The sequence below is a fragment of the Ambystoma mexicanum genome, unplaced genomic scaffold (genome assembly GCF_040938575.1).
Source record: "Ambystoma mexicanum isolate Mex_15411 unplaced genomic scaffold, UKY_AmexF1_1 Mex_scaf20, whole genome shotgun sequence".
Lineage (NCBI taxonomy): Eukaryota > Metazoa > Chordata > Amphibia > Caudata > Ambystomatidae > Ambystoma > Ambystoma mexicanum.
Genome location: NW_027182434.1, coordinates 1,466,587 through 1,494,581, shown reverse-complemented (window position 1 = coordinate 1,494,581; position 27,995 = coordinate 1,466,587). Strand labels below are relative to the sequence as shown.

The 27,995-nt window shown below is 51.5% G+C and overlaps 26 non-coding genes across 26 annotated transcripts; 10 read left to right on the top strand and 16 right to left on the bottom strand.

Moving 5' to 3' along the window:
- Positions 1-231: 231 nt before the first annotated feature.
- TRNAL-AAG (transfer RNA leucine (anticodon AAG)) lies at positions 232-313 on the bottom strand. The gene has a single exon. It is a non-coding gene; the product is annotated as a tRNA-Leu (tRNA).
- A 540-nt stretch (positions 314-853) lies between these two features.
- Positions 854-925, top strand: TRNAD-GUC (transfer RNA aspartic acid (anticodon GUC)). The gene has a single exon. It is a non-coding gene; the product is annotated as a tRNA-Asp (tRNA).
- Positions 926-1,699: 774 nt separating this feature from the next.
- Positions 1,700-1,781, bottom strand: TRNAL-AAG (transfer RNA leucine (anticodon AAG)). Its single transcript has one exon. It is a non-coding gene; the product is annotated as a tRNA-Leu (tRNA).
- A 541-nt stretch (positions 1,782-2,322) lies between these two features.
- TRNAD-GUC (transfer RNA aspartic acid (anticodon GUC)) lies at positions 2,323-2,394 on the top strand. The gene has a single exon. It is a non-coding gene; the product is annotated as a tRNA-Asp (tRNA).
- Positions 2,395-3,168: 774 nt separating this feature from the next.
- Positions 3,169-3,250, bottom strand: TRNAL-AAG (transfer RNA leucine (anticodon AAG)). The gene has a single exon. It is a non-coding gene; the product is annotated as a tRNA-Leu (tRNA).
- Positions 3,251-6,004: 2,754 nt separating this feature from the next.
- Positions 6,005-6,086, bottom strand: TRNAL-AAG (transfer RNA leucine (anticodon AAG)). The gene has a single exon. It is a non-coding gene; the product is annotated as a tRNA-Leu (tRNA).
- A 1,958-nt stretch (positions 6,087-8,044) lies between these two features.
- On the top strand, positions 8,045-8,116 carry TRNAD-GUC (transfer RNA aspartic acid (anticodon GUC)). Its single transcript has one exon. It is a non-coding gene; the product is annotated as a tRNA-Asp (tRNA).
- Positions 8,117-8,890: 774 nt separating this feature from the next.
- TRNAL-AAG (transfer RNA leucine (anticodon AAG)) lies at positions 8,891-8,972 on the bottom strand. Its single transcript has one exon. It is a non-coding gene; the product is annotated as a tRNA-Leu (tRNA).
- A 1,336-nt stretch (positions 8,973-10,308) lies between these two features.
- Positions 10,309-10,390, bottom strand: TRNAL-AAG (transfer RNA leucine (anticodon AAG)). The gene has a single exon. It is a non-coding gene; the product is annotated as a tRNA-Leu (tRNA).
- Positions 10,391-11,726: 1,336 nt separating this feature from the next.
- Positions 11,727-11,808, bottom strand: TRNAL-AAG (transfer RNA leucine (anticodon AAG)). The gene has a single exon. It is a non-coding gene; the product is annotated as a tRNA-Leu (tRNA).
- Positions 11,809-12,348: 540 nt separating this feature from the next.
- TRNAD-GUC (transfer RNA aspartic acid (anticodon GUC)) lies at positions 12,349-12,420 on the top strand. The gene has a single exon. It is a non-coding gene; the product is annotated as a tRNA-Asp (tRNA).
- Positions 12,421-13,194: 774 nt separating this feature from the next.
- On the bottom strand, positions 13,195-13,276 carry TRNAL-AAG (transfer RNA leucine (anticodon AAG)). Its single transcript has one exon. It is a non-coding gene; the product is annotated as a tRNA-Leu (tRNA).
- Positions 13,277-13,817: 541 nt separating this feature from the next.
- TRNAD-GUC (transfer RNA aspartic acid (anticodon GUC)) lies at positions 13,818-13,889 on the top strand. The gene has a single exon. It is a non-coding gene; the product is annotated as a tRNA-Asp (tRNA).
- A 774-nt stretch (positions 13,890-14,663) lies between these two features.
- Positions 14,664-14,745, bottom strand: TRNAL-AAG (transfer RNA leucine (anticodon AAG)). The gene has a single exon. It is a non-coding gene; the product is annotated as a tRNA-Leu (tRNA).
- Positions 14,746-15,286: 541 nt separating this feature from the next.
- Positions 15,287-15,358, top strand: TRNAD-GUC (transfer RNA aspartic acid (anticodon GUC)). The gene has a single exon. It is a non-coding gene; the product is annotated as a tRNA-Asp (tRNA).
- Positions 15,359-17,599: 2,241 nt separating this feature from the next.
- TRNAL-AAG (transfer RNA leucine (anticodon AAG)) lies at positions 17,600-17,681 on the bottom strand. The gene has a single exon. It is a non-coding gene; the product is annotated as a tRNA-Leu (tRNA).
- Positions 17,682-18,222: 541 nt separating this feature from the next.
- TRNAD-GUC (transfer RNA aspartic acid (anticodon GUC)) lies at positions 18,223-18,294 on the top strand. The gene has a single exon. It is a non-coding gene; the product is annotated as a tRNA-Asp (tRNA).
- A 774-nt stretch (positions 18,295-19,068) lies between these two features.
- TRNAL-AAG (transfer RNA leucine (anticodon AAG)) lies at positions 19,069-19,150 on the bottom strand. The gene has a single exon. It is a non-coding gene; the product is annotated as a tRNA-Leu (tRNA).
- A 541-nt stretch (positions 19,151-19,691) lies between these two features.
- Positions 19,692-19,763, top strand: TRNAD-GUC (transfer RNA aspartic acid (anticodon GUC)). The gene has a single exon. It is a non-coding gene; the product is annotated as a tRNA-Asp (tRNA).
- Positions 19,764-20,537: 774 nt separating this feature from the next.
- On the bottom strand, positions 20,538-20,619 carry TRNAL-AAG (transfer RNA leucine (anticodon AAG)). The gene has a single exon. It is a non-coding gene; the product is annotated as a tRNA-Leu (tRNA).
- Positions 20,620-21,160: 541 nt separating this feature from the next.
- TRNAD-GUC (transfer RNA aspartic acid (anticodon GUC)) lies at positions 21,161-21,232 on the top strand. The gene has a single exon. It is a non-coding gene; the product is annotated as a tRNA-Asp (tRNA).
- Positions 21,233-22,006: 774 nt separating this feature from the next.
- On the bottom strand, positions 22,007-22,088 carry TRNAL-AAG (transfer RNA leucine (anticodon AAG)). The gene has a single exon. It is a non-coding gene; the product is annotated as a tRNA-Leu (tRNA).
- Positions 22,089-23,457: 1,369 nt separating this feature from the next.
- Positions 23,458-23,539, bottom strand: TRNAL-AAG (transfer RNA leucine (anticodon AAG)). Its single transcript has one exon. It is a non-coding gene; the product is annotated as a tRNA-Leu (tRNA).
- A 1,387-nt stretch (positions 23,540-24,926) lies between these two features.
- TRNAL-AAG (transfer RNA leucine (anticodon AAG)) lies at positions 24,927-25,008 on the bottom strand. The gene has a single exon. It is a non-coding gene; the product is annotated as a tRNA-Leu (tRNA).
- Positions 25,009-27,000: 1,992 nt separating this feature from the next.
- Positions 27,001-27,072, top strand: TRNAD-GUC (transfer RNA aspartic acid (anticodon GUC)). The gene has a single exon. It is a non-coding gene; the product is annotated as a tRNA-Asp (tRNA).
- Positions 27,073-27,846: 774 nt separating this feature from the next.
- On the bottom strand, positions 27,847-27,928 carry TRNAL-AAG (transfer RNA leucine (anticodon AAG)). The gene has a single exon. It is a non-coding gene; the product is annotated as a tRNA-Leu (tRNA).
- Positions 27,929-27,995: the final 67 nt, after the last annotated feature.

Genomic DNA, 27,995 nt, shown 5'->3' with positions numbered 1-27,995 from the left:
AGAGCTCCTGGGTTTCGAAGGCTCTTGCAGCAAGCCTTCACAAAGCAGCAGGGAGCGCCGTTCCAGATGGGAAACTTGAGACTGGATGTCCAGAAAAGCAAGACGTCAGAAGCGAAACCTTTTTCCTGCAGGGTGTGGCATACCATCCGCTTGCTCATTGCGACAGAGGTGGCACTAATGAAGGAAGAGGTCAACGTTACGTTCTTCTTTAAAATGCAAGGCCAGGAAAAGTGGCAGCGGTGGGATTTGAACCCACGCCTCCGAAGAGACTGGAGCCTTAATCCAGCGCCTTAGACCGCTCGGCCACGCTACCTCCCTGCTAGTCGCCGAAAGCGGAACTTGACCCGTTGCCCGGCCCGCTTTAGTGCTTTGCCTTTTCTCCTTGGAAAGTCTGGAGACAGGCAGTGGAAGGGCAGGCAAACTGTCAGGTGCGCAGAGGAGGGGAGACCATGAGGCAAGGTGGGAGATGGGGGCAAGAAGTGAGAAAAAAACTAATCGCAAGCTAGGGCAGGATTCGGAAAGTGAAGCCGAAAAGGGGCTTAGCATGCAGCCCAGGGGTTTCTTTGACTGTCCTAAGCCCACAGGGACTTTGCCGTCCTCAGCTCATGAGACTTGAGATGGGTAGCTTGATTTGCTGAGGAAATGCGGGATGACAGATTCAACTCTGGAGTCAAACATAGCCCGGAACTATCGCCTTAAACTGAGTTTTAAGCCTGGTGCCGATAAAAAGAAAGAAATTAGCCTTAGATCGGGCAAGCCGTTTGACGGGGGAAAATGAGACCCCCTAGGCCATCTAGGTGGTCGCTGGATGCTGTGCAGACATCAGCAGCTGTTCATTTCATGCCCTCAAGTCTCCTCGTTAGTATAGTGGTCAGTATCCCCGCCTGTCACGCGGGAGACCGGGGTTCAATTCCCCGACGGGGAGGTTAAACCTTTTCTGGATTTTTTTTAGTTCTTGACAAATATTCTTGAAGATTAGGCTGAGTCAAGTAGGGAATGGGTGCCAAGAACTGACTCTTTAAGAAAAAAGCACCGGCAACGCTAGTCATCGTACAATATTTGTGCACAATTGCTTACATTAGGCGGCCGGTCCACTTTATTGAGTCCCCCTCAGCACCATTTAGTGCTCCTGTTGTCTGCGAAGTCCAAATTGTAACCCTGAATCAGTTCCTCTTCTGACCCTTTGTATCATGTTACATGACGAGTAATGATCACCTGTTAGCTTTATCCCTAATTATAACTCTCACTCTTTCCCTGCATCTAACCCTAGCTCTAATCCCATCATTAACCTCGGTCCGGGCACACGCGTGAACCCCTACTCTCATCTCAGCCTCTCCTGGTGATACATCACACCTGGGATCGTTTGCTCCCTGTGGGCTGTGGGAAATTTGCTACCAGCACGCCCTGGAAGTGGGGCTCATTCCGCTGCAACGGGAGGTCTTCCCAGGACGCGTCACAGCTCAACGCAAGAGCTCCTGGGTTTCGAAGGCTCTTGCAGCAAGCCTTCACAAAGCAGCAGGGAGCGCCGTTCCAGATGGGAAACTTGAGACTGGATGTCCAGAAAAGCAAGACGTCAGAAGCGAAACCTTTTTCCTGCAGGGTGTGGCATACCATCCGCTTGCTCATTGCGACAGAGGTGGCACTAATGAAGGAAGAGGTCAACGTTACGTTCTTCTTTAAAATGCAAGGCCAGGAAAAGTGGCAGCGGTGGGATTTGAACCCACGCCTCCGAAGAGACTGGAGCCTTAATCCAGCGCCTTAGACCGCTCGGCCACGCTACCTCCCTGCTAGTCGCCGAAAGCGGAACTTGACCCGTTGCCCGGCCCGCTTTAGTGCTTTGCCTTTTCTCCTTGGAAAGTCTGGAGACAGGCAGTGGAAGGGCAGGCAAACTGTCAGGTGCGCAGAGGAGGGGAGACCATGAGGCAAGGTGGGAGATGGGGGCAAGAAGTGAGAAAAAAACTAATCGCAAGCTAGGGCAGGATTCGGAAAGTGAAGCCGAAAAGGGGCTTAGCATGCAGCCCAGGGGTTTCTTTGACTGTCCTAAGCCCACAGGGACTTTGCCGTCCTCAGCTCATGAGACTTGAGATGGGTAGCTTGATTTGCTGAGGAAATGCGGGATGACAGATTCAACTCTGGAGTCAAACATAGCCCGGAACTATCGCCTTAAACTGAGTTTTAAGCCTGGTGCCGATAAAAAGAAAGAAATTAGCCTTAGATCGGGCAAGCCGTTTGACGGGGGAAAATGAGACCCCCCTAGGCCAGCTAGGTGGTCGCTGGATGCTGTGCAGACATCAGCAGCTGTTCATTTCATGCCCTCACGTCTCCTCGTTAGTATAGTGGTCAGTATCCCCGCCTGTCACGCGGGAGACCGGGGTTCAATTCCCCGACGGGGAGGTTAAACCGTTTCTGGATTTTTTTTAGTTCTTGACAAATATTCTTGAAGATTAGGCTGAGTCAAGTAGGGAATGGGTGCCAAGAACTGACTCTTTAAGAAAAAAGCACCGGCAACGCTAGTCATCGTACAATATTTGTGCACAATTGCTTACATTAGGCGGCCGGTCCACTTTATTGAGTCCCCCTCAGCACCATTTAGTGCTCCTGTTGTCTGCGAAGTCCAAATTGTAACCCTGAATCAGTTCCTCTTCTGACCCTTTGTATCATGTTACATGACGAGTAAAGATCACCTGTTAGCTTTATCCCTAATTATAACTCTCACTCTTTCCCTGCATCTAACCCTAGCTCTAATCCCATCATTAACCTCGGTCCGGGCACACGCGTGAACCCCTACTCTCATCTCAGCCTCTCCTGGTGATACATCACACCTGGGATCGTTTGCTCCCTGTGGGCTGTGGGAAATTTGCTACCAGCACGCCCTGGAAGTGGGGCTCATTCCGCTGCAACGGGAGGTCTTCCCAGGACGCGTCACAGCTCAACGCAAGAGCTCCTGGGTTTCGAAGGCTCTTGCAGCAAGCCTTCACAAAGCAGCAGGGAGCGCCGTTCCAGATGGGAAACTTGAGACTGGATGTCCAGAAAAGCAAGACGTCAGAAGCGAAACCTTTTTCCTGCAGGGTGTGGCATACCATCCGCTTGCTCATTGCGACAGAGGTGGCACTAATGAAGGAAGAGGTCAACGTTACGTTCTTCTTTAAAATGCAAGGCCAGGAAAAGTGGCAGCGGTGGGATTTGAACCCACGCCTCCGAAGAGACTGGAGCCTTAATCCAGCGCCTTAGACCGCTCGGCCACGCTACCTCCCTGCTAGTCGCCGAAAGCGGAACTTGACCCGTTGCCCGGCCCGCTTTAGTGCTTTGCCTTTTCTCCTTGGAAAGTCTGGAGACAGGCAGTGGAAGGGCAGGCAAACTGTCAGGTGCGCAGAGGAGGGGAGACCATGAGGCAAGGTGGGAGATGGGGGCAAGAAGTGAGAAAAAAACTAATCGCAAGCTAGGGCAGGATTCGGAAAGTGAAGCCGAAAAGGGGCTTAGCATGCAGCCCAGGGGTTTCTTTGACTGTCCTAAGCCCACAGGGACTTTGCCGTCCTCAGCTCATGAGACTTGAGATGGGTAGCTTGATTTGCTGAGGAAATGCGGGATGACAGATTCAACTCTGGAGTCAAACATAGCCCGGAACTATCGCCTTAAACTGAGTTTTAAGCCTGGTGCCGATAAAAAGAAAGAAATTAGCCTTAGATCGGGCAAGCCGTTTGACGGGGGAAAATGAGACCCCCTAGGCCAGCTAGGTGGTCGCTGGATGCTGTGCAGACATCAGCAGCTGTTCATTTCATGCCCTCACGTCTCCTCGTTAGTATAGTGGTCAGTATCCCCGCCTGTCACGCGGGAGATAGTTCTTGACAAATATTCTTGAAGATTAGGCTGAGTCAAGTAGGGAATGGGTGCCAAGAACTGACTCTTTAAGAAAAAAGCACCGGCAACGCTAGTCATCGTACAATATTTGTGCACAATTGCTTACATTAGGCGGCCGGTCCACTTTATTGAGTCCCCCTCAGCACCATTTAGTGCTCCTGTTGTCTGCGAAGTCCAAATTGTAACCCTGAATCAGTTCCTCTTCTGACCCTTTGTATCATGTTACATGACGAGTAATGATCACCTGTTAGCTTTATCCCTAATTATAACTCTCACTCTTTCCCTGCATCTAACCCTAGCTCTAATCCCATCATTAACCTCGGTCCGGGCACACGCGTGAACCCTTACTCTCATCTCAGCCTCTCCTGGTGATACATCACACCTGGGATCGTTTGCTCCCTGTGGGCTGTGGGAAATTTGCTACCAGCACGCCCTGGAAGTGGGGCTCATTCCGCTGCAACGGGAGGTCTTCCCAGGACGCGTCACAGCTCAACGCAAGAGCTCCTGGGTTTCGAAGGCTCTTGCAGCAAGCCTTCACAAAGCAGCAGGGAGCGCCGTTCCAGATGGGAAACTTGAGACTGGATGTCCAGAAAAGCAAGACGTCAGAAGCGAAACCTTTTTCCTGCAGGGTGTGGCATACCATCCGCTTGCTCATTGCGACAGAGGTGGCACTAATGAAGGAAGAGGTCAACGTTACGTTCTTCTTTAAAATGCAAGGCCAGGAAAAGTGGCAGCGGTGGGATTTGAACCCACGCCTCCGAAGAGACTGGAGCCTTAATCCAGCGCCTTAGACCGCTCGGCCAGGCTACCTCCCTGCTAGTCGCCGAAAGCGGAACTTGACCCGTTGCCCGGCCCGCTTTAGTGCTTTGCCTTTTCTCCTTGGAAAGTCTGGAGACAGGCAGTGGAAGGGCAGGCAAACTGTCAGGTGCGCAGAGGAGGGGAGACCATGAGGCAAGGTGGGAGATGGGGGCAAGAAGTGAGAAAAAAACTAATCGCAAGCTAGGGCAGGATTCGGAAAGTGAAGCCGAAAAGGGGCTTAGCATGCAGCCCAGGGGTTTCTTTGACTGTCCTAAGCCCACAGGGACTTTGCCGTCCTCAGCTCATGAGACTTGAGATGGGTAGCTTGATTTGCTGAGGAAATGCGGGATGACAGATTCAACTCTGGAGTCAAACATAGCCCGGAACTATCGCCTTAAACTGAGTTTTAAGCCTGGTGCCGATAAAAAGAAAGAAATTAGCCTTAGATCGGGCAAGCCGTTTGACGGGGGAAAATGAGACCCCCTAGGCCAGCTAGGTGGTCGCTGGATGCTGTGCAGACATCAGCAGCTGTTCATTTCATGCCCTCACGTCTCCTCGTTAGTATAGTGGTCAGTATCCCCGCCTGTCACGCGGGAGATAGTTCTTGACAAATATTCTTGAAGATTAGGCTGAGTCAAGTAGGGAATGGGTGCCAAGAACTGACTCTTTAAGAAAAAAGCACCGGCAACGCTAGTCATCGTACAATATTTATGCACAATTGCTTACATTAGGCGGCCGGTCCACTTTATTGAGTCCCCCTCAGCACCATTTAGTGCTCCTGTTGTCTGCGAAGTCCAAATTGTAACCCTGAATCAGTTCCTCTTCTGACCCTTTGTATCATGTTACATGACGAGTAATGATCACCTGTTAGCTTTATCCCTAATTATAACTCTCACTCTTTCCCTGCATCTAACCCTAGCTCTAATCCCATCATCAACCTCGGTCCGGGCACACGCGTGAACCCTTACTCTCATCTCAGCTTCTCCTGGTGATACATCACACCTGGGATCGTTTGCTCCCTGTGGGCTGTGGGAAATTTGCTACCAGCACGCCCTGGAAGTGGGGCTCATTCCGCTGCAACGGGAGGTCTTCCCAGGACGCGTCACAGCTCAACGCAAGAGCTCCTGGGTTTCGAAGGCTCTTGCAGCAAGCCTTCACAAAGCAGCAGGGAGCGCCGTTCCAGATGGGAAACTTGAGACTGGATGTCCAGAAAAGCAAGACGTCAGAAGCGAAACCTTTTTCCTGCAGGGTGTGGCATACCATCCGCTTGCTCATTGCGACAGAGGTGGCACTAATGAAGGAAGAGGTCAACGTTACGTTCTTCTTTAAAATGCAAGGCCAGGAAAAGTGGCAGCGGTGGGATTTGAACCCACGCCTCCGAAGAGACTGGAGCCTTAATCCAGCGCCTTAGACCGCTCGGCCACGCTACCTCCGTGCTAGTCGCCGAAAGCGGAACTTGACCCGTTGCCCGGCCCGCTTTAGTGCTTTGCCTTTTCTCCTTGGAAAGTCTGGAGACAGGCAGTGGAAGGGCAGGCAAACTGTCAGGTGCGCAGAGGAGGGGAGACCATGAGGCAAGGTGGGAGATGGGGGCAAGAAGTGAGAAAAAAACTAATCGCAAGCTAGGGCAGGATTCGGAAAGTGAAGCCGAAAAGGGGCTTAGCATGCAGCCCAGGGGTTTCTTTGACTGTCCTAAGCCCACAGGGACTTTGCCGTCCTCAGCTCATGAGACTTGAGATGGGTAGCTTGATTTGCTGAGGAAATGCGGGATGACAGATTCAACTCTGGAGTCAAACATAGCCCGGAACTATCGCCTTAAACTGAGTTTTAAGCCTGGTGCCAATAAAAAGAAAGAAATTAGCCTTAGATCGGGCAAGCCGTTTGACGGGGGAAAATGAGACCCCCTAGGCCAGCTAGGTGGTCGCTGGATGCTGTGCAGACATCAGCAGCTGTTCATTTCATGCCCTCACGTCTCCTCGTTAGTATAGTGGTCAGTATCCCCGCCTGTCACGCGGGAGATAGTTCTTGACAAATATTCTTGAAGATTAGGCTGAGTCAAGTAGGGAATGGGTGCCAAGAACTGACTCTTTAAGAAAAAAGCACCGGCAACGCTAGTCATCGTACAATATTTGTGCACAATTGCTTACATTAGGCGGCCGGTCCACTTTATTGAGTCCCCCTCAGCACCATTTAGTGCTCCTGTTGTCTGCGAAGTCCAAATTGTAACCCTGAATCAGTTCCTCTTCTGACCCTTTGTATCATGTTACATGACGAGTAATGATCACCTGTTAGCTTTATCCCTAATTATAACTCTCACTCTTTCCCTGCATCTAACCCTAGCTCTAATCCCATCATTAACCTCGGTCCGGGCACACGCGTGAACCCTTACTCTCATCTCAGCCTCTCCTGGTGATACATCACACCTGGGATCGTTTGCTCCCTGTGGGCTGTGGGAAATTTGCTACCAGCACGCCCTGGAAGTGGGGCTCATTCCGCTGCAACGGGAGGTCTTCCCAGGACGCGTCACAGCTCAACGCAAGAGCTCCTGGGTTTCGAAGGCTCTTGCAGCAAGCCTTCACAAAGCAGCAGGGAGCGCCGTTCCAGATGGGAAACTTGAGACTGGATGTCCAGAAAAGCAAGACGTCAGAAGCGAAACCTTTTTCCTGCAGGGTGTGGCATACCATCCGCTTGCTCATTGCGACAGAGGTGGCACTAATGAAGGAAGAGGTCAACGTTACGTTCTTCTTTAAAATGCAAGGCCAGGAAAAGTGGCAGCGGTGGGATTTGAACCCACGCCTCCGAAGAGACTGGAGCCTTAATCCAGCGCCTTAGACTGCTCGGCCAGGCTACCTCCCTGCTAGTCGCCGAAAGCGGAACTTGACCCGTTGCCCGGCCCGCTTTAGTGCTTTGCCTTTTCTCCTTGGAAAGTCTGGAGACAGGCAGTGGAAGGGCAGGCAAACTGTCAGGTGCGCAGAGGAGGGGAGACCATGAGGCAAGGTGGGAGATGGGGGCAAGAAGTGAGAAAAAAACTAATCGCAAGCTAGGGCAGGATTCGGAAAGTGAAGCCGAAAAGGGGCTTAGCATGCAGCCCAGGGGTTTCTTTGACTGTCCTAAGCCCACAGGGACTTTGCCGTCCTCAGCTCATGAGACTTGAGATGGGTAGCTTGATTTGCTGAGGAAATGCGGGATGACAGATTCAACTCTGGAGTCAAACATAGCCCGGAACTATCGCCTTAAACTGAGTTTTAAGCCTGGTGCCGATAAAAAGAAAGAAATTAGCCTTAGATCGGGCAAGCCGTTTGACGGGGGAAAATGAGACCCCCTAGGCCAGCTAGGTGGTCGCTGGATGCTGTGCAGACATCAGCAGCTGTTCATTTCATGCCCTCACGTCTCCTCGTTAGTATAGTGGTCAGTATCCCCGCCTGTCACGCGGGAGACCGGGGTTCAATTCCCCGACGGGGAGGTTAAACCTTTTCTGGATTTTTTTTAGTTCTTGACAAATATTCTTGAAGATTAGGCTGAGTCAAGTAGGGAATGGGTGCCAAGAACTGACTCTTTAAGAAAAAAGCACCGGCAACGCTAGTCATCGTACAATATTTGTGCACAATTGCTTACATTAGGCGGCCGGTCCACTTTATTGAGTCCCCCTCAGCACCATTTAGTGCTCCTGTTGTCTGCGAAGTCCAAATTGTAACCCTGAATCAGTTCCTCTTCTGACCCTTTGTATCATGTTACATGACGAGTAATGATCACCTGTTAGCTTTATCCCTAATTATAACTCTCACTCTTTCCCTGCATCTAACCCTAGCTCTAATCCCATCATTAACCTCGGTCCGGGCACACGCGTGAACCCTTACTCTCATCTCAGCCTCTCCTGGTGATACATCACACCTGGGATCGTTTGCTCCCTGTGGGCTGTGGGAAATTTGCTACCAGCACGCCCTGGAAGTGGGGCTCATTCCGCTGCAACGGGAGGTCTTCCCAGGACGCGTCACAGCTCAACGCAAGAGCTCCTGGGTTTCGAAGGCTCTTGCAGCAAGCCTTCACAAAGCAGCAGGGAGCGCCGTTCCAGATGGGAAACTTGAGACTGGATGTCCAGAAAAGCAAGACGTCAGAAGCGAAACCTTTTTCCTGCAGGGTGTGGCATACCATCCGCTTGCTCATTGCGACAGAGGTGGCACTAATGAAGGAAGAGGTCAACGTTACGTTCTTCTTTAAAATGCAAGGCCAGGAAAAGTGGCAGCGGTGGGATTTGAACCCACGCCTCCGAAGAGACTGGAGCCTTAATCCAGCGCCTTAGACCGCTCGGCCACGCTACCTCCCTGCTAGTTGCCGAAAGCGGAACTTGACCCGTTGCCCGGCCCGCTTTAGTGCTTTGCCTTTTCTCCTTGGAAAGTCTGGAGACAGGCAGTGGAAGGGCAGGCAAACTGTCAGGTGCGCAGAGGAGGGGAGACCATGAGGCAAGGTGGGAGATGGGGGCAAGAAGTGAGAAAAAAACTAATCGCAAGCTAGGGCAGGATTCGGAAAGTGAAGCCGAAAAGGGGCTTAGCATGCAGCCCAGGGGTTTCTTTGACTGTCCTAAGCCCACAGGGACTTTGCCGTCCTCAGCTCATGAGACTTGAGATGGGTAGCTTGATTTGCTGAGGAAATGCGGGATGACAGATTCAACTCTGGAGTCAAACATAGCCCGGAACTATCGCCTTAAACTGAGTTTTAAGCCTGGTGCCGATAAAAAGAAAGAAATTAGCCTTAGATCGGGCAAGCCGTTTGACGGGGGAAAATGAGACCCCCTAGGCCAGCTAGGTGGTCGCTGGATGCTGTGCAGACATCAGCAGCTGTTCATTTCATGCCCTCACGTCTCCTCGTTAGTATAGTGGTCAGTATCCCCGCCTGTCACGCGGGAGATAGTTCTTGACAAATATTCTTGAAGATTAGGCTGAGTCAAGTAGGGAATGGGTGCCAAGAACTGACTCTTTAAGAAAAAAGCACCGGCAACGCTAGTCATCGTACAATATTTATGCACAATTGCTTACATTAGGCGGCCGGTCCACTTTATTGAGTCCCCCTCAGCACCATTTAGTGCTCCTGTTGTCTGCGAAGTCCAAATTGTAACCCTGAATCAGTTCCTCTTCTGACCCTTTGTATCATGTTACATGACGAGTAATGATCACCTGTTAGCTTTATCCCTAATTATAACTCTCACTCTTTCCCTGCATCTAACCCTAGCTCTAATCCCATCATTAACCTCGGTCCGGGCACACGCGTGAACCCTTACTCTCATCTCAGCCTCTCCTGGTGATACATCACACCTGGGATCGTTTGCTCCCTGTGGGCTGTGGGAAATTTGCTACCAGCACGCCCTGGAAGTGGGGCTCATTCCGCTGCAACGGGAGGTCTTCCCAGGACGCGTCACAGCTCAACGCAAGAGCTCCTGGGTTTCGAAGGCTCTTGCAGCAAGCCTTCACAAAGCAGCAGGGAGCGCCGTTCCAGATGGGAAACTTGAGACTGGATGTCCAGAAAAGCAAGACGTCAGAAGCGAAACCTTTTTCCTGCAGGGTGTGGCATACCATCCGCTTGCTCATTGCGACAGAGGTGGCACTAATGAAGGAAGAGGTCAACGTTACGTTCTTCTTTAAAATGCAAGGCCAGGAAAAGTGGCAGCGGTGGGATTTGAACCCACGCCTCCGAAGAGACTGGAGCCTTAATCCAGCGCCTTAGACCGCTCGGCCACGCTACCTCCCTGCTAGTCGCCGAAAGCGGAACTTGACCCGTTGCCCGGCCCGCTTTAGTGCTTTGCCTTTTCTCCTTGGAAAGTCTGGAGACAGGCAGTGGAAGGGCAGGCAAACTGTCAGGTGCGCAGAGGAGGGGAGACCATGAGGCAAGGTGGGAGATGGGGGCAAGAAGTGAGAAAAAAACTAATCGCAAGCTAGGGCAGGATTCGGAAAGTGAAGCCGAAAAGGGGCTTAGCATGCAGCCCAGGGGTTTCTTTGACTGTCCTAAGCCCACAGGGACTTTGCCGTCCTCAGCTCATGAGACTTGAGATGGGTAGCTTGATTTGCTGAGGAAATGCGGGATGACAGATTCAACTCTGGAGTCAAACATAGCCCGGAACTATCGCCTTAAACTGAGTTTTAAGCCTGGTGCCGATAAAAAGAAAGAAATTAGCCTTAGATCGGGCAAGCCGTTTGACGGGGGAAAATGAGACCCCCTAGGCCAGCTAGGTGGTCGCTGGATGCTGTGCAGACATCAGCAGCTGTTCATTTCATGCCCTCACGTCTCCTCGTTAGTATAGTGGTCAGTATCCCCGCCTGTCACGCGGGAGATAGTTCTTGACAAATATTCTTGAAGATTAGGCTGAGTCAAGTAGGGAATGGGTGCCAAGAACTGACTCTTTAAGAAAAAAGCACCGGCAACGCTAGTCATCGTACAATATTTATGCACAATTGCTTACATTAGGCGGCCGGTCCACTTTATTGAGTCCCCCTCAGCACCATTTAGTGCTCCTGTTGTCTGCGAAGTCCAAATTGTAACCCTGAATCAGTTCCTCTTCTGACCCTTTGTATCATGTTACATGACGAGTAATGATCACCTGTTAGCTTTATCCCTAATTATAACTCTCACTCTTTCCCTGCATCTAACCCTAGCTCTAATCCCATCATTAACCTCGGTCCGGGCACACGCGTGAACCCTTACTCTCATCTCAGCCTCTCCTGGTGATACATCACACCTGGGATCGTTTGCTCCCTGTGGGCTGTGGGAAATTTGCTACCAGCACGCCCTGGAAGTGGGGCTCATTCCGCTGCAACGGGAGGTCTTCCCAGGACGCGTCACAGCTCAACGCAAGAGCTCCTGGGTTTCGAAGGCTCTTGCAGCAAGCCTTCACAAAGCAGCAGGGAGCGCCGTTCCAGATGGGAAACTTGAGACTGGATGTTCAGAAAAGCAAGACGTCAGAAGCGAAACCTTTTTCCTGCAGGGTGTGGCATACCATCCGCTTGCTCATTGCGACAGAGGTGGCACTAATGAAGGAAGAGGTCAACGTTACGTTCTTCTTTAAAATGCAAGGCCAGGAAAAGTGGCAGCGGTGGGATTTGAACCCACGCCTCCGAAGAGACTGGAGCCTTAATCCAGCGCCTTAGACCGCTCGGCCACGCTACCTCCCTGCTAGTCGCCGAAAGCGGAACTTGACCCGTTGCCCGGCCCGCTTTAGTGCTTTGCCTTTTCTCCTTGGAAAGTCTGGAGACAGGCAGTGGAAGGGCAGGCAAACTGTCAGGTGCGCAGAGGAGGGGAGACCATGAGGCAAGGTGGGAGATGGGGGCAAGAAGTGAGAAAAAAACTAATCGCAAGCTAGGGCAGGATTCGGAAAGTGAAGCCGAAAAGGGGCTTAGCATGCAGCCCAGGGGTTTCTTTGACTGTCCTAAGCCCACAGGGACTTTGCCGTCCTCAGCTCATGAGACTTGAGATGGGTAGCTTGATTTGCTGAGGAAATGCGGGATGACAGATTCAACTCTGGAGTCAAACATAGCCCGGAACTATCGCCTTAAACTGAGTTTTAAGCCTGGTGCCGATAAAAAGAAAGAAATTAGCCTTAGATCGGGCAAGCCGTTTGACGGGGGAAAATGAGACCCCCTAGGCCATCTAGGTGGTCGCTGGATGCTGTGCAGACATCAGCAGCTGTTCATTTCATGCCCTCAAGTCTCCTCGTTAGTATAGTGGTCAGTATCCCCGCCTGTCACGCGGGAGACCGGGGTTCAATTCCCCGACGGGGAGGTTAAACCTTTTCTGGATTTTTTTTAGTTCTTGACAAATATTCTTGAAGATTAGGCTGAGTCAAGTAGGGAATGGGTGCCAAGAACTGACTCTTTAAGAAAAAAGCACCGGCAACGCTAGTCATCGTACAATATTTGTGCACAATTGCTTACATTAGGCGGCCGGTCCACTTTATTGAGTCCCCCTCAGCACCATTTAGTGCTCCTGTTGTCTGCGAAGTCCAAATTGTAACCCTGAATCAGTTCCTCTTCTGACCCTTTGTATCATGTTACATGACGAGTAATGATCACCTGTTAGCTTTATCCCTAATTATAACTCTCACTCTTTCCCTGCATCTAACCCTAGCTCTAATCCCATCATTAACCTCGGTCCGGGCACACGCGTGAACCCCTACTCTCATCTCAGCCTCTCCTGGTGATACATCACACCTGGGATCGTTTGCTCCCTGTGGGCTGTGGGAAATTTGCTACCAGCACGCCCTGGAAGTGGGGCTCATTCCGCTGCAACGGGAGGTCTTCCCAGGACGCGTCACAGCTCAACGCAAGAGCTCCTGGGTTTCGAAGGCTCTTGCAGCAAGCCTTCACAAAGCAGCAGGGAGCGCCGTTCCAGATGGGAAACTTGAGACTGGATGTCCAGAAAAGCAAGACGTCAGAAGCGAAACCTTTTTCCTGCAGGGTGTGGCATACCATCCGCTTGCTCATTGCGACAGAGGTGGCACTAATGAAGGAAGAGGTCAACGTTACGTTCTTCTTTAAAATGCAAGGCCAGGAAAAGTGGCAGCGGTGGGATTTGAACCCACGCCTCCGAAGAGACTGGAGCCTTAATCCAGCGCCTTAGACCGCTCGGCCACGCTACCTCCCTGCTAGTCGCCGAAAGCGGAACTTGACCCGTTGCCCGGCCCGCTTTAGTGCTTTGCCTTTTCTCCTTGGAAAGTCTGGAGACAGGCAGTGGAAGGGCAGGCAAACTGTCAGGTGCGCAGAGGAGGGGAGACCATGAGGCAAGGTGGGAGATGGGGGCAAGAAGTGAGAAAAAAACTAATCGCAAGCTAGGGCAGGATTCGGAAAGTGAAGCCGAAAAGGGGCTTAGCATGCAGCCCAGGGGTTTCTTTGACTGTCCTAAGCCCACAGGGACTTTGCCGTCCTCAGCTCATGAGACTTGAGATGGGTAGCTTGATTTGCTGAGGAAATGCGGGATGACAGATTCAACTCTGGAGTCAAACATAGCCCGGAACTATCGCCTTAAACTGAGTTTTAAGCCTGGTGCCGATAAAAAGAAAGAAATTAGCCTTAGATCGGGCAAGCCGTTTGACGGGGGAAAATGAGACCCCCCTAGGCCAGCTAGGTGGTCGCTGGATGCTGTGCAGACATCAGCAGCTGTTCATTTCATGCCCTCACGTCTCCTCGTTAGTATAGTGGTCAGTATCCCCGCCTGTCACGCGGGAGACCGGGGTTCAATTCCCCGACGGGGAGGTTAAACTGTTTCTGGATTTTTTTTAGTTCTTGACAAATATTCTTGAAGATTAGGCTGAGTCAAGTAGGGAATGGGTGCCAAGAACTGACTCTTTAAGAAAAAAGCACCGGCAACGCTAGTCATCGTACAATATTTGTGCACAATTGCTTACATTAGGCGGCCGGTCCACTTTATTGAGTCCCCCTCAGCACCATTTAGTGCTCCTGTTGTCTGCGAAGTCCAAATTGTAACCCTGAATCAGTTCCTCTTCTGACCCTTTGTATCATGTTACATGACGAGTAATGATCACCTGTTAGCTTTATCCCTAATTATAACTCTCACTCTTTCCCTGCATCTAACCCTAGCTCTAATCCCATCATTAACCTCGGTCCGGGCACACGCGTGAACCCCTACTCTCATCTCAGCCTCTCCTGGTGATACATCACACCTGGGATCGTTTGCTCCCTGTGGGCTGTGGGAAATTTGCTACCAGCACGCCCTGGAAGTGGGGCTCATTCCGCTGCAACGGGAGGTCTTCCCAGGACGCGTCACAGCTCAACGCAAGAGCTCCTGGGTTTCGAAGGCTCTTGCAGCAAGCCTTCACAAAGCAGCAGGGAGCGCCGTTCCAGATGGGAAACTTGAGACTGGATGTCCAGAAAAGCAAGACGTCAGAAGCGAAACCTTTTTCCTGCAGGGTGTGGCATACCATCCGCTTGCTCATTGCGACAGAGGTGGCACTAATGAAGGAAGAGGTCAACGTTACGTTCTTCTTTAAAATGCAAGGCCAGGAAAAGTGGCAGCGGTGGGATTTGAACCCACGCCTCCGAAGAGACTGGAGCCTTAATCCAGCGCCTTAGACCGCTCGGCCACGCTACCTCCCTGCTAGTCGCCGAAAGCGGAACTTGACCCGTTGCCCGGCCCGCTTTAGTGCTTTGCCTTTTCTCCTTGGAAAGTCTGGAGACAGGCAGTGGAAGGGCAGGCAAACTGTCAGGTGCGCAGAGGAGGGGAGACCATGAGGCAAGGTGGGAGATGGGGGCAAGAAGTGAGAAAAAAACTAATCGCAAGCTAGGGCAGGATTCGGAAAGTGAAGCCGAAAAGGGGCTTAGCATGCAGCCCAGGGGTTTCTTTGACTGTCCTAAGCCCACAGGGACTTTGCCGTCCTCAGCTCATGAGACTTGAGATGGGTAGCTTGATTTGCTGAGGAAATGCGGGATGACAGATTCAACTCTGGAGTCAAACATAGCCCGGAACTATCGCCTTAAACTGAGTTTTAAGCCTGGTGCCGATAAAAAGAAAGAAATTAGCCTTAGATCGGGCAAGCCGTTTGACGGGGGAAAATGAGACCCCCCTAGGCCAGCTAGGTGGTCGCTGGATGCTGTGCAGACATCAGCAGCTGTTCATTTCATGCCCTCACGTCTCCTCGTTAGTATAGTGGTCAGTATCCCCGCCTGTCACGCGGGAGACCGGGGTTCAATTCCCCGACGGGGAGGTTAAACCGTTTCTGGATTTTTTTTAGTTCTTGACAAATATTCTTGAAGATTAGGCTGAGTCAAGTAGGGAATGGGTGCCAAGAACTGACTCTTTAAGAAAAAAGCACCGGCAACGCTAGTCATCGTACAATATTTGTGCACAATTGCTTACATTAGGCGGCCGGTCCACTTTATTGAGTCCCCCTCAGCACCATTTAGTGCTCCTGTTGTCTGCGAAGTCCAAATTGTAACCCTGAATCAGTTCCTCTTCTGACCCTTTGTATCATGTTACATGACGAGTAATGATCACCTGTTAGCTTTATCCCTAATTATAACTCTCACTCTTTCCCTGCATCTAACCCTAGCTCTAATCCCATCATTAACCTCGGTCCGGGCACACGCGTGAACCCCTACTCTCATCTCAGCCTCTCCTGGTGATACATCACACCTGGGATCGTTTGCTCCCTGTGGGCTGTGGGAAATTTGCTACCAGCACGCCCTGGAAGTGGGGCTCATTCCGCTGCAACGGGAGGTCTTCCCAGGACGCGTCACAGCTCAACGCAAGAGCTCCTGGGTTTCGAAGGCTCTTGCAGCAAGCCTTCACAAAGCAGCAGGGAGCGCCGTTCCAGATGGGAAACTTGAGACTGGATGTCCAGAAAAGCAAGACGTCAGAAGCGAAACCTTTTTCCTGCAGGGTGTGGCATACCATCCGCTTGCTCATTGCGACAGAGGTGGCACTAATGAAGGAAGAGGTCAACGTTACGTTCTTCTTTAAAATGCAAGGCCAGGAAAAGTGGCAGCGGTGGGATTTGAACCCACGCCTCCGAAGAGACTGGAACCTTAATCCAGCGCCTTAGACCGCTCGGCCACGCTACCTCCCTGCTAGTCGCCGAAAGCGGAACTTGACCCGTTGCCCGGCCCGCTTTAGTGCTTTGCCTTTTCTCCTTGGAAAGTCTGGAGACAGGCAGTGGAAGGGCAGGCAAACTGTCAGGTGCGCAGAGGAGGGGAGACCATGAGGCAAGGTGGGAGATGGGGGCAAGAAGTGAGAAAAAAACTAATCGCAAGCTAGGGCAGGATTCGGAAAGTGAAGCCGAAAAGGGGCTTAGCATGCAGCCCAGGGGTTTCTTTGACTGTCCTAAGCCCACAGGGACTTTGCCGTCCTCAGCTCATGAGACTTGAGATGGGTAGCTTGATTTGCTGAGGAAATGCGGGATGACAGATTCAACTCTGGAGTCAAACATAGCCCGGAACTATCGCCTTAAACTGAGTTTTAAGCCTGGTGCCGATAAAAAGAAAGAAATTAGCCTTAGATCGGGCAAGCCGTTTGACGGGGGAAAATGAGACCCCCCTAGGCCAGCTAGGTGGTCGCTGGATGCTGTGCAGACATCAGCAGCTGTTCATTTCATGCCCTCACGTCTCCTCGTTAGTATAGTGGTCAGTATCCCCGCCTGTCACGCGAGACCGGGGTTCAATTCCCCGACGGGGAGGTTAAACTGTTTCTGGATTTTTTTTAGTTCTTGACAAATATTCTTGAAGATTAGGCTGAGTCAAGTAGGGAATGGGTGCCAAGAACTGACTCTTTAAGAAAAAAGCACCGGCAACGCTAGTCATCGTACAATATTTGTGCACAATTGCTTACATTAGGCGGCCGGTCCACTTTATTGAGTCCCCCTCAGCACCATTTAGTGCTCCTGTTGTCTGCGAAGTCCAAATTGTAACCCTGAATCAGTTCCTCTTCTGACCCTTTGTATCATGTTACATGACGAGTAATGATCACCTGTTAGCTTTATCCCTAATTATAACTCTCACTCTTTCCCTGCATCTAACCCTAGCTCTAATCCCATCATTAACCTCGGTCCGGGCACACGCGTGAACCCCTACTCTCATCTCAGCCTCTCCTGGTGATACATCACACCTGGGATCGTTTGCTCCCTGTGGGCTGTGGGAAATTTGCTACCAGCACGCCCTGGAAGTGGGGCTCATTCCGCTGCAACGGGAGGTCTTCCCAGGACGCGTCACAGCTCAACGCAAGAGCTCCTGGGTTTCGAAGGCTCTTGCAGCAAGCCTTCACAAAGCAGCAGGGAGCGCCGTTCCAGATGGGAAACTTGAGACTGGATGTCCAGAAAAGCAAGACGTCAGAAGCGAAACCTTTTTCCTGCAGGGTGTGGCATACCATCCGCTTGCTCATTGCGACAGAGGTGGCACTAATGAAGGAAGAGGTCAACGTTACGTTCTTCTTTAAAATGCAAGGCCAGGAAAAGTGGCAGCGGTGGGATTTGAACCCACGCCTCCGAAGAGACTGGAGCCTTAATCCAGCGCCTTAGACCGCTCGGCCACGCTACCTCCCTGCTAGTCGCCGAAAGCGGAACTTGACCCGTTGCCCGGCCCGCTTTAGTGCTTTGCCTTTTCTCCTTGGAAAGTCTGGAGACAGGCAGTGGAAGGGCAGGCAAACTGTCAGGTGCGCAGAGGAGGGGAGACCATGAGGCAAGGTGGGAGATGGGGGCAAGAAGTGAGAAAAAAACTAATCGCAAGCTAGGGCAGGATTCGGAAAGTGAAGCCGAAAAGGGGCTTAGCATGCAGCCCAGGGGTTTCTTTGACTGTCCTAAGCCCACAGGGACTTTGCCGTCCTCAGCTCATGAGACTTGAGATGGGTAGCTTGATTTGCTGAGGAAATGCGGGATGACAGATTCAACTCTGGAGTCAAACATAGCCCGGAACTATCGCCTTAAACTGAGTTTTAAGCCTGGTGCCGATAAAAAGAAAGAAATTAGCCTTAGATCGGGCAAGCCGTTTGACGGGGGAAAATGAGACCCCCCTAGGCCAGCTAGGTGGTCGCTGGATGCTGTGCAGACATCAGCAGCTGTTCATTTCATGCCCTCACGTCTCCTCGTTAGTATAGTGGTCAGTATCCCCGCCTGTCACGCGGGAGACCGGGGTTCAATTCCCCGACGGGGAGGTTAAACCGTTTCTGGATTTTTTTTAGTTCTTGACAAATATTCTTGAAGATTAGGCTGAGTCAAGTAGGGAATGGGTGCCAAGAACTGACTCTTTAAGAAAAAAGCACCGGCAACGCTAGTCATCGTACAATATTTGTGCACAATTGCTTACATTAGGCGGCCGGTCCACTTTATTGAGTCCCCCTCAGCACCATTTAGTGCTCCTGTTGTCTGCGAAGTCCAAATTGTAACCCTGAATCAGTTCCTCTTCTGACCCTTTGTATCATGTTACATGACGAGTAATGATCACCTGTTAGCTTTATCCCTAATTATAACTCTCACTCTTTCCCTGCATCTAACCCTAGCTCTAATCCCATCATTAACCTCGGTCCGGGCACACGCGTGAACCCCTACTCTCATCTCAGCCTCTCCTGGTGATACATCACACCTGGGATCGTTTGCTCCCTGTGGGCTGTGGGAAATTTGCTACCAGCACGCCCTGGAAGTGGGGCTCATTCCGCTGCAACGGGAGGTCTTCCCAGGACGCGTCACAGCTCAACGCAAGAGCTCCTGGGTTTCGAAGGCTCTTGCAGCAAGCCTTCACAAAGCAGCAGGGAGCGCCGTTCCAGATGGGAAACTTGAGACTGGATGTCCAGAAAAGCAAGACGTCAGAAGCGAAACCTTTTTCCTGCAGGGTGTGGCATACCATCCGCTTGCTCATTGCGACAGAGGTGGCACTAATGAAGGAAGAGGTCAACGTTACGTTCTTCTTTAAAATGCAAGGCCAGGAAAAGTGGCAGCGGTGGGATTTGAACCCACGCCTCCGAAGAGACTGGAGCCTTAATCCAGCGCCTTAGACCGCTCGGCCACGCTACCTCCCTGCTAGTCGCCGAAAGCGGAACTTGACCCGTTGCCCGGCCCGCTTTAGTGCTTTGCCTTTTCTCCTTGGAAAGTCTGGAGACAGGCAGTGGAAGGGCAGGCAAACTGTCAGGTGCGCAGAGGAGGGGAGACCATGAGGCAAGGTGGGAGATGGGGGCAAGAAGTGAGAAAAAAACTAATCGCAAGCTAGGGCAGGATTCGGAAAGTGAAGCCGAAAAGGGGCTTAGCATGCAGCCCAGGGGTTTCTTTGACTGTCCTAAGCCCACAGGGACTTTGCCGTCCTCAGCTCATGAGACTTGAGATGGGTAGCTTGATTTGCTGAGGAAATGCGGGATGACAGATTCAACTCTGGAGTCAAACATAGCCCGGAACTATCGCCTTAAACTGAGTTTTAAGCCTGGTGCCGATAAAAAGAAAGAAATTAGCCTTAGATCGGGCAAGCCGTTTGACGGGGGAAAATGAGACCCCCCTAGGCCAGCTAGGTGGTCGCTGGATGCTGTGCAGACATCAGCAGCTGTTCATTTCATGCCCTCACGTCTCCTCGTTAGTATAGTGGTCAGTATCCCCGCCTGTCACGCGGGAGACCGGGGTTCAATTCCCCGACGGGGAGGTTAAACCGTTTCTGGATTTTTTTTAGTTCTTGACAAATATTCTTGAAGATTAGGCTGAGTCAAGTAGGGAATGGGTGCCAAGAACTGACTCTTTAAGAAAAAAGCACCGGCAACGCTAGTCATCGTACAATATTTGTGCACAATTGCTTACATTAGGCGGCCGGTCCACTTTATTGAGTCCCCCTCAGCACCATTTAGTGCTCCTGTTGTCTGCGAAGTCCAAATTGTAACCCTGAATCAGTTCCTCTTCTGACCCTTTGTATCATGTTACATGACGAGTAATGATCACCTGTTAGCTTTATCCCTAATTATAACTCTCACTCTTTCCCTGCATCTAACCCTAGCTCTAATCCCATCATTAACCTCGGTCCGGGCACACGCGTGAACCCCTACTCTCATCTCAGCCTCTCCTGGTGATACATCACACCTGGGATCGTTTGCTCCCTGTGGGCTGTGGGAAATTTGCTACCAGCACGCCCTGGAAGTGGGGCTCATTCCGCTGCAACGGGAGGTCTTCCCAGGACGCGTCACAGCTCAACGCAAGAGCTCCTGGGTTTCGAAGGCTCTTGCAGCAAGCCTTCACAAAGCAGCAGGGAGCGCCGTTCCAGATGGGAAACTTGAGACTGGATGTCCAGAAAAGCAAGACGTCAGAAGCGAAACCTTTTTCCTGCAGGGTGTGGCATACCATCCGCTTGCTCATTGCGACAGAGGTGGCACTAATGAAGGAAGAGGTCAACGTTACGTTCTTCTTTAAAATGCAAGGCCAGGAAAAGTGGCAGCGGTGGGATTTGAACCCACGCCTCCGAAGAGACTGGAGCCTTAATCCAGCGCCTTAGACCGCTCGGCCACGCTACCTCCCTGCTAGTCGCCGAAAGCGGAACTTGACCCGTTGCCCGGCCCGCTTTAGTGCTTTGCCTTTTCTCCTTGGAAAGTCTGGAGACAGGCAGTGGAAGGGCAGGCAAACTGTCAGGTGCGCAGAGGAGGGGAGACCATGAGGCAAGGTGGGAGATGGGGGCAAGAAGTGAGAAAAAAACTAATCGCAAGCTAGGGCAGGATTCGGAAAGTGAAGCCGAAAAGGGGCTTAGCATGCAGCCCAGGGGTTTCTTTGACTGTCCTAAGCCCACAGGGACTTTGCCGTCCTCAGCTCATGAGACTTGAGATGGGTAGCTTGATTTGCTGAGGAAATGCGGGATGACAGATTCAACTCTGGAGTCAAACATAGCCCGGAACTATCGCCTTAAACTGAGTTTTAAGCCTGGTGCCGATAAAAAGAAAGAAATTAGCCTTAGATCGGGCAAGCCGTTTGACGGGGGAAAATGAGACCCCCCTAGGCCAGCTAGGTGGTCGCTGGATGCTGTGCAGACATCAGCAGCTGTTCATTTCATGCCCTCACGTCTCCTCGTTAGTATAGTGGTCAGTATCCCCGCCTGTCACGCGGGAGACCGGGGTTCAATTCCCCGACGGGGAGGTTAAACCGTTTCTGGATTTTTTTTAGTTCTTGACAAATATTCTTGAAGATTAGGCTGAGTCAAGTAGGGAATGGGTGCCAAGAACTGACTCTTTAAGAAAAAAGCACCGGCAACGCTAGTCATCGTACAATATTTGTGCACAATTGCTTACATTAGGCGGCCGGTCCACTTTATTGAGTCCCCCTCAGCACCATTTAGTGCTCCTGTTGTCTGCGAAGTCCAAATTGTAACCCTGAATCAGTTCCTCTTCTGACCCTTTGTATCATGTTACATGACGAGTAATGATCACCTGTTAGCTTTATCCCTAATTATAACTCTCACTCTTTCCCTGCATCTAACCCTAGCTCTAATCCCATCATTAACCTCGGTCCGGGCACACGCGTGAACCCCTACTCTCATCTCAGCCTCTCCTGGTGATACATCACACCTGGGATCGTTTGCTCCCTGTGGGCTGTGGGAAATTTGCTACCAGCACGCCCTGGAAGTGGGGCTCATTCCGCTGCAACGGGAGGTCTTCCCAGGACGCGTCACAGCTCAACGCAAGAGCTCCTGGGTTTCGAAGGCTCTTGCAGCAAGCCTTCACAAAGCAGCAGGGAGCGCCGTTCCAGATGGGAAACTTGAGACTGGATGTCCAGAAAAGCAAGACGTCAGAAGCGAAACCTTTTTCCTGCAGGGTGTGGCATACCATCCGCTTGCTCATTGCGACAGAGGTGGCACTAATGAAGGAAGAGGTCAACGTTACGTTCTTCTTTAAAATGCAAGGCCAGGAAAAGTGGCAGCGGTGGGATTTGAACCCACGCCTCCGAAGAGACTGGAGCCTTAATCCAGCGCCTTAGACCGCTCGGCCACGCTACCTCCCTGCTAGTCGCCGAAAGCGGAACTTGACCCGTTGCCCGGCCCGCTTTAGTGCTTTGCCTTTTCTCCTTGGAAAGTCTGGAGACAGGCAGTGGAAGGGCAGGCAAACTGTCAGGTGCGCAGAGGAGGGGAGACCATGAGGCAAGGTGGGAGATGGGGGCAAGAAGTGAGAAAAAAACTAATCGCAAGCTAGGGCAGGATTCGGAAAGTGAAGCCGAAAAGGGGCTTAGCATGCAGCCCAGGGGTTTCTTTGACTGTCCTAAGCCCACAGGGACTTTGCCGTCCTCAGCTCATGAGACTTGAGATGGGTAGCTTGATTTGCTGAGGAAATGCGGGATGACAGATTCAACTCTGGAGTCAAACATAGCCCGGAACTATCGCCTTAAACTGAGTTTTAAGCCTGGTGCCGATAAAAAGAAAGAAATTAGCCTTAGATCGGGCAAGCCGTTTGACGGGGGAAAATGAGACCCCCCTAGGCCAGCTAGGTGGTCGCTGGATGCTGTGCAGACATCAGCAGCTGTTCATTTCATGCCCTCACGTCTCCTCGTTAGTATAGTGGTCAGTATCCCCGCCTGTCACGCGGGAGACCGGGGAGGTTAAACCGTTTCTGGATTTTTTTTAGTTCTTGACAAATATTCTTGAAGATTAGGCTGAGTCAAGTAGGGAATGGGTGCCAAGAACTGACTCTTTAAGAAAAAAGCACCGGCAACGCTAGTCATCGTACAATATTTGTGCACAATTGCTTACATTAGGCGGCCGGTCCACTTTATTGAGTCCCCCTCAGCACCATTTAGTGCTCCTGTTGTCTGCGAAGTCCAAATTGTAACCCTGAATCAGTTCCTCTTCTGACCCTTTGTATCATGTTACATGACGAGTAATGATCACCTGTTAGCTTTATCCCTAATTATAACTCTCACTCTTTCCCTGCATCTAACCCTAGCTCTAATCCCATCATTAACCTCGGTCCGGGCACACGCGTGAACCCCTACTCTCATCTCAGCCTCTCCTGGTGATACATCACACCTGGGATCGTTTGCTCCCTGTGGGCTGTGGGAAATTTGCTACCAGCACGCCCTGGAAGTGGGGCTCATTCCGCTGCAACGGGAGGTCTTCCCAGGACGCGTCACAGCTCAACGCAAGAGCTCCTGGGTTTCGAAGGCTCTTGCAGCAAGCCTTCACAAAGCAGCAGGGAGCGCCGTTCCAGATGGGAAACTTGAGACTGGATGTCCAGAAAAGCAAGACGTCAGAAGCGAAACCTTTTTCCTGCAGGGTGTGGCATACCATCCGCTTGCTCATTGCGACAGAGGTGGCACTAATGAAGGAAGAGGTCAACGTTACGTTCTTCTTTAAAATGCAAGGCCAGGAAAAGTGGCAGCGGTGGGATTTGAACCCACGCCTCCGAAGAGACTGGAGCCTTAATCCAGCGCCTTAGACCGCTCGGCCACGCTACCTCCCTGCTAGTCGCCGAAAGCGGAACTTGACCCGTTGCCCGGCCCGCTTTAGTGCTTTGCCTTTTCTCCTTGGAAAGTCTGGAGACAGGCAGTGGAAGGGCAGGCAAACTGTCAGGTGCGCAGAGGAGGGGAGACCATGAGGCAAGGTGGGAGATGGGGGCAAGAAGTGAGAAAAAAACTAATCGCAAGCTAGGGCAGGATTCGGAAAGTGAAGCCGAAAAGGGGCTTAGCATGCAGCCCAGGGGTTTCTTTGACTGTCCTAAGCCCACAGGGACTTTGCCGTCCTCAGCTCATGAGACTTGAGATGGGTAGCTTGATTTGCTGAGGAAATGCGGGATGACAGATTCAACTCTGGAGTCAAACATAGCCCGGAACTATCGCCTTAAACTGAGTTTTAAGCCTGGTGCCGATAAAAAGAAAGAAATTAGCCTTAGATCGGGCAAGCCGTTTGACGGGGGAAAATGAGACCCCCCTAGGCCAGCTAGGTGGTCGCTGGATGCTGTGCAGACATCAGCAGCTGTTCATTTCATGCCCTCACGTCTCCTCGTTAGTATAGTGGTCAGTATCCCCGCCTGTCACGCGGGACACCGGGGTTCAATTCCCCGACGGGGAGGTTAAACTGTTTCTGGATTTTTTTTAGTTCTTGACAAATATTCTTGAAGATTAGGCTGAGTCAAGTAGGGAATGGGTGCCAAGAACTGACTCTTTAAGAAAAAAGCACCGGCAACGCTAGTCATCGTACAATATTTGTGCACAATTGCTTACATTAGGCGGCCGGTCCACTTTATTGAGTCCCCCTCAGCACCATTTAGTGCTCCTGTTGTCTGCGAAGTCCAAATTGTAACCCTGAATCAGTTCCTCTTCTGACCCTTTGTATCATGTTACATGACGAGTAATGATCACCTGTTAGCTTTATCCCTAATTATAACTCTCACTCTTTCCCTGCATCTAACCCTAGCTCTAATCCCATCATTAACCTCGGTCCGGGCACACGCGTGAACCCCTACTCTCATCTCAGCCTCTCCTGGTGATACATCACACCTGGGATCGTTTGCTCCCTGTGGGCTGTGGGAAATTTGCTACCAGCACGCCCTGGAAGTGGGGCTCATTCCGCTGCAACGGGAGGTCTTCCCAGGACGCGTCACAGCTCAACGCAAGAGCTCCTGGGTTTCGAAGGCTCTTGCAGCAAGCCTTCACAAAGCAGCAGGGAGCGCCGTTCCAGATGGGAAACTTGAGACTGGATGTCCAGAAAAGCAAGACGTCAGAAGCGAAACCTTTTTCCTGCAGGGTGTGGCATACCATCCGCTTGCTCATTGCGACAGAGGTGGCACTAATGAAGGAAGAGGTCAACGTTACGTTCTTCTTTAAAATGCAAGGCCAGGAAAAGTGGCAGCGGTGGGATTTGAACCCACGCCTCCGAAGAGACTGGAGCCTTAATCCAGCGCCTTAGACCGCTCGGCCACGCTACCTCCCTGCTAGTCGCCGAAAGCGGAACTTGACCCGTTGCCCGGCCCGCTTTAGTGCTTTGCCTTTTCTCCTTGGAAAGTCTGGAGACAGGCAGTGGAAGGGCAGGCAAACTGTCAGGTGCGCAGAGGAGGGGAGACCATGAGGCAAGGTGGGAGATGGGGGCAAGAAGTGAGAAAAAAACTAATCGCAAGCTAGGGCAGGATTCGGAAAGTGAAGCCGAAAAGGGGCTTAGCATGCAGCCCAGGGGTTTCTTTGACTGTCCTAAGCCCACAGGGACTTTGCCGTCCTCAGCTCATGAGACTTGAGATGGGTAGCTTGATTTGCTGAGGAAATGCGGGATGACAGATTCAACTCTGGAGTCAAACATAGCCCGGAACTATCGCCTTAAACTGAGTTTTAAGCCTGGTGCCGATAAAAAGAAAGAAATTAGCCTTAGATCGGGCAAGCCGTTTGACGGGGGAAAATGAGACCCCCCTAGGCCAGCTAGGTGGTCGCTGGATGCTGTGCAGACATCAGCAGCTGTTCATTTCATGCCCTCACGTCTCCTCGTTAGTATAGTGGTCAGTATCCCCGCCTGTCACGCGGGAGACCGGGGAGGTTAAACCGTTTCTGGATTTTTTTTAGTTCTTGACAAATATTCTTGAAGATTAGGCTGAGTCAAGTAGGGAATGGGTGCCAAGAACTGACTCTTTAAGAAAAAAGCACCGGCAACGCTAGTCATCGTACAATATTTGTGCACAATTGCTTACATTAGGCGGCCGGTCCACTTTATTGAGTCCCCCTCAGCACCATTTAGTGCTCCTGTTGTCTGCGAAGTCCAAATTGTAACCCTGAATCAGTTCCTCTTCTGACCCTTTGTATCATGTTACATGACGAGTAATGATCACCTGTTAGCTTTATCCCTAATTATAACTCTCACTCTTTCCCTGCATCTAACCCTAGCTCTAATCCCATCATTAACCTCGGTCCGGGCACACGCGTGAACCCCTACTCTCATCTCAGCCTCTCCTGGTGATACATCACACCTGGGATCGTTTGCTCCCTGTGGGCTGTGGGAAATTTGCTACCAGCACGCCCTGGAAGTGGGGCTCATTCCGCTGCAACGGGAGGTCTTCCCAGGACGCGTCACAGCTCAACGCAAGAGCTCCTGGGTTTCGAAGGCTCTTGCAGCAAGCCTTCACAAAGCAGCAGGGAGCGCCGTTCCAGATGGGAAACTTGAGACTGGATGTCCAGAAAAGCAAGACGTCAGAAGCGAAACCTTTTTCCTGCAGGGTGTGGCATACCATCCGCTTGCTCATTGCGACAGAGGTGGCACTAATGAAGGAAGAGGTCAACGTTACGTTCTTCTTTAAAATGCAAGGCCAGGAAAAGTGTCAGCGGTGGGATTTGAACCCACGCCTCCGAAGAGACTGGAGCCTTAATCCAGCGCCTTAGACCGCTCGGCCACGCTACCTCCCTGCTAGTCGCCGAAAGCGGAACTTGACCCGTTGCCCGGCCCGCTTTAGTGCTTTGCCTTTTCTCCTTGGAAAGTCTGGAGACAGGCAGTGGAAGGGCAGGCAAACTGTCAGGTGCGCAGAGGAGGGGAGGCCATGAGGCAAGGTGGGAGATGGGGGCAAGAAGTGAGAAAAAAACTAATCGCAAGCTAGGGCAGGATTCGGAAAGTGAAGCCGAAAAGGGGCTTAGCATGCAGCCCAGGGGTTTCTTTGACTGTCCTAAGCCCACAGGGACTTTGCCGTCCTCAGCTCATGAGACTTGAGATGGGTAGCTTGATTTGCTGAGGAAATGCGGGATGACAGATTCAACTCTGGAGTCAAACATAGCCCGGAACTATCGCCTTAAACTGAGTTTTAAGCCTGGTGCCGATAAAAAGAAAGAAATTAGCCTTAGATCGGGCAAGCCGTTTGACGGGGGAAAATGAGACCCCCCTAGGCCAGCTAGGTGGTCGCTGGATGCTGTGCAGACATCAGCAGCTGTTCATTTCATGCCCTCACGTCTCCTCGTTAGTATAGTGGTCAGTATCCCCGCCTGTCACGCGGGAGACCGGGGTTCAATTCCCCGACGGGGAGGTTAAACCGTTTCTGGATTTTTTTTAGTTCTTGACAAATATTCTTGAAGATTAGGCTGAGTCAAGTAGGGAATGGGTGCCAAGAACTGACTCTTTAAGAAAAAAGCACCGGCAACGCTAGTCATCGTACAATATTTGTGCACAATTGCTTACATTAGGCGGCCGGTCCACTTTATTGAGTCCCCCTCAGCACCATTTAGTGCTCCTGTTGTCTGCGAAGTCCAAATTGTAACCCTGAATCAGTTCCTCTTCTGACCCTTTGTATCATGTTACATGACGAGTAATGATCACCTGTTAGCTTTATCCCTAATTATAACTCTCACTCTTTCCCTGCATCTAACCCTAGCTCTAATCCCATCATTAACCTCGGTCCGGGCACACGCGTGAACCCCTACTCTCATCTCAGCCTCTCCTGGTGATACATCACACCTGGGATCGTTTGCTCCCTGTGGGCTGTGGGAAATTTGCTACCAGCACGCCCTGGAAGTGGGGCTCATTCCGCTGCAACGGGAGGTCTTCCCAGGACGCGTCACAGCTCAACGCAAGAGCTCCTGGGTTTCGAAGGCTCTTGCAGCAAGCCTTCACAAAGCAGCAGGGAGCGCCGTTCCAGATGGGAAACTTGAGACTGGATGTCCAGAAAAGCAAGACGTCAGAAGCGAAACCTTTTTCCTGCAGGGTGTGGCATACCATCCGCTTGCTCATTGCGACAGAGGTGGCACTAATGAAGGAAGAGGTCAACGTTACGTTCTTCTTTAAAATGCAAGGCCAGGAAAAGTGGCAGCGGTGGGATTTGAACCCACGCCTCCGAAGAGACTGGAGCCTTAATCCAGCGCCTTAGACCGCTCGGCCACGCTACCTCCCTGCTAGTCGCCGAAAGCGGAACTTGACCCGTTGCCCGGCCCGCTTTAGTGCTTTGCCTTTTCT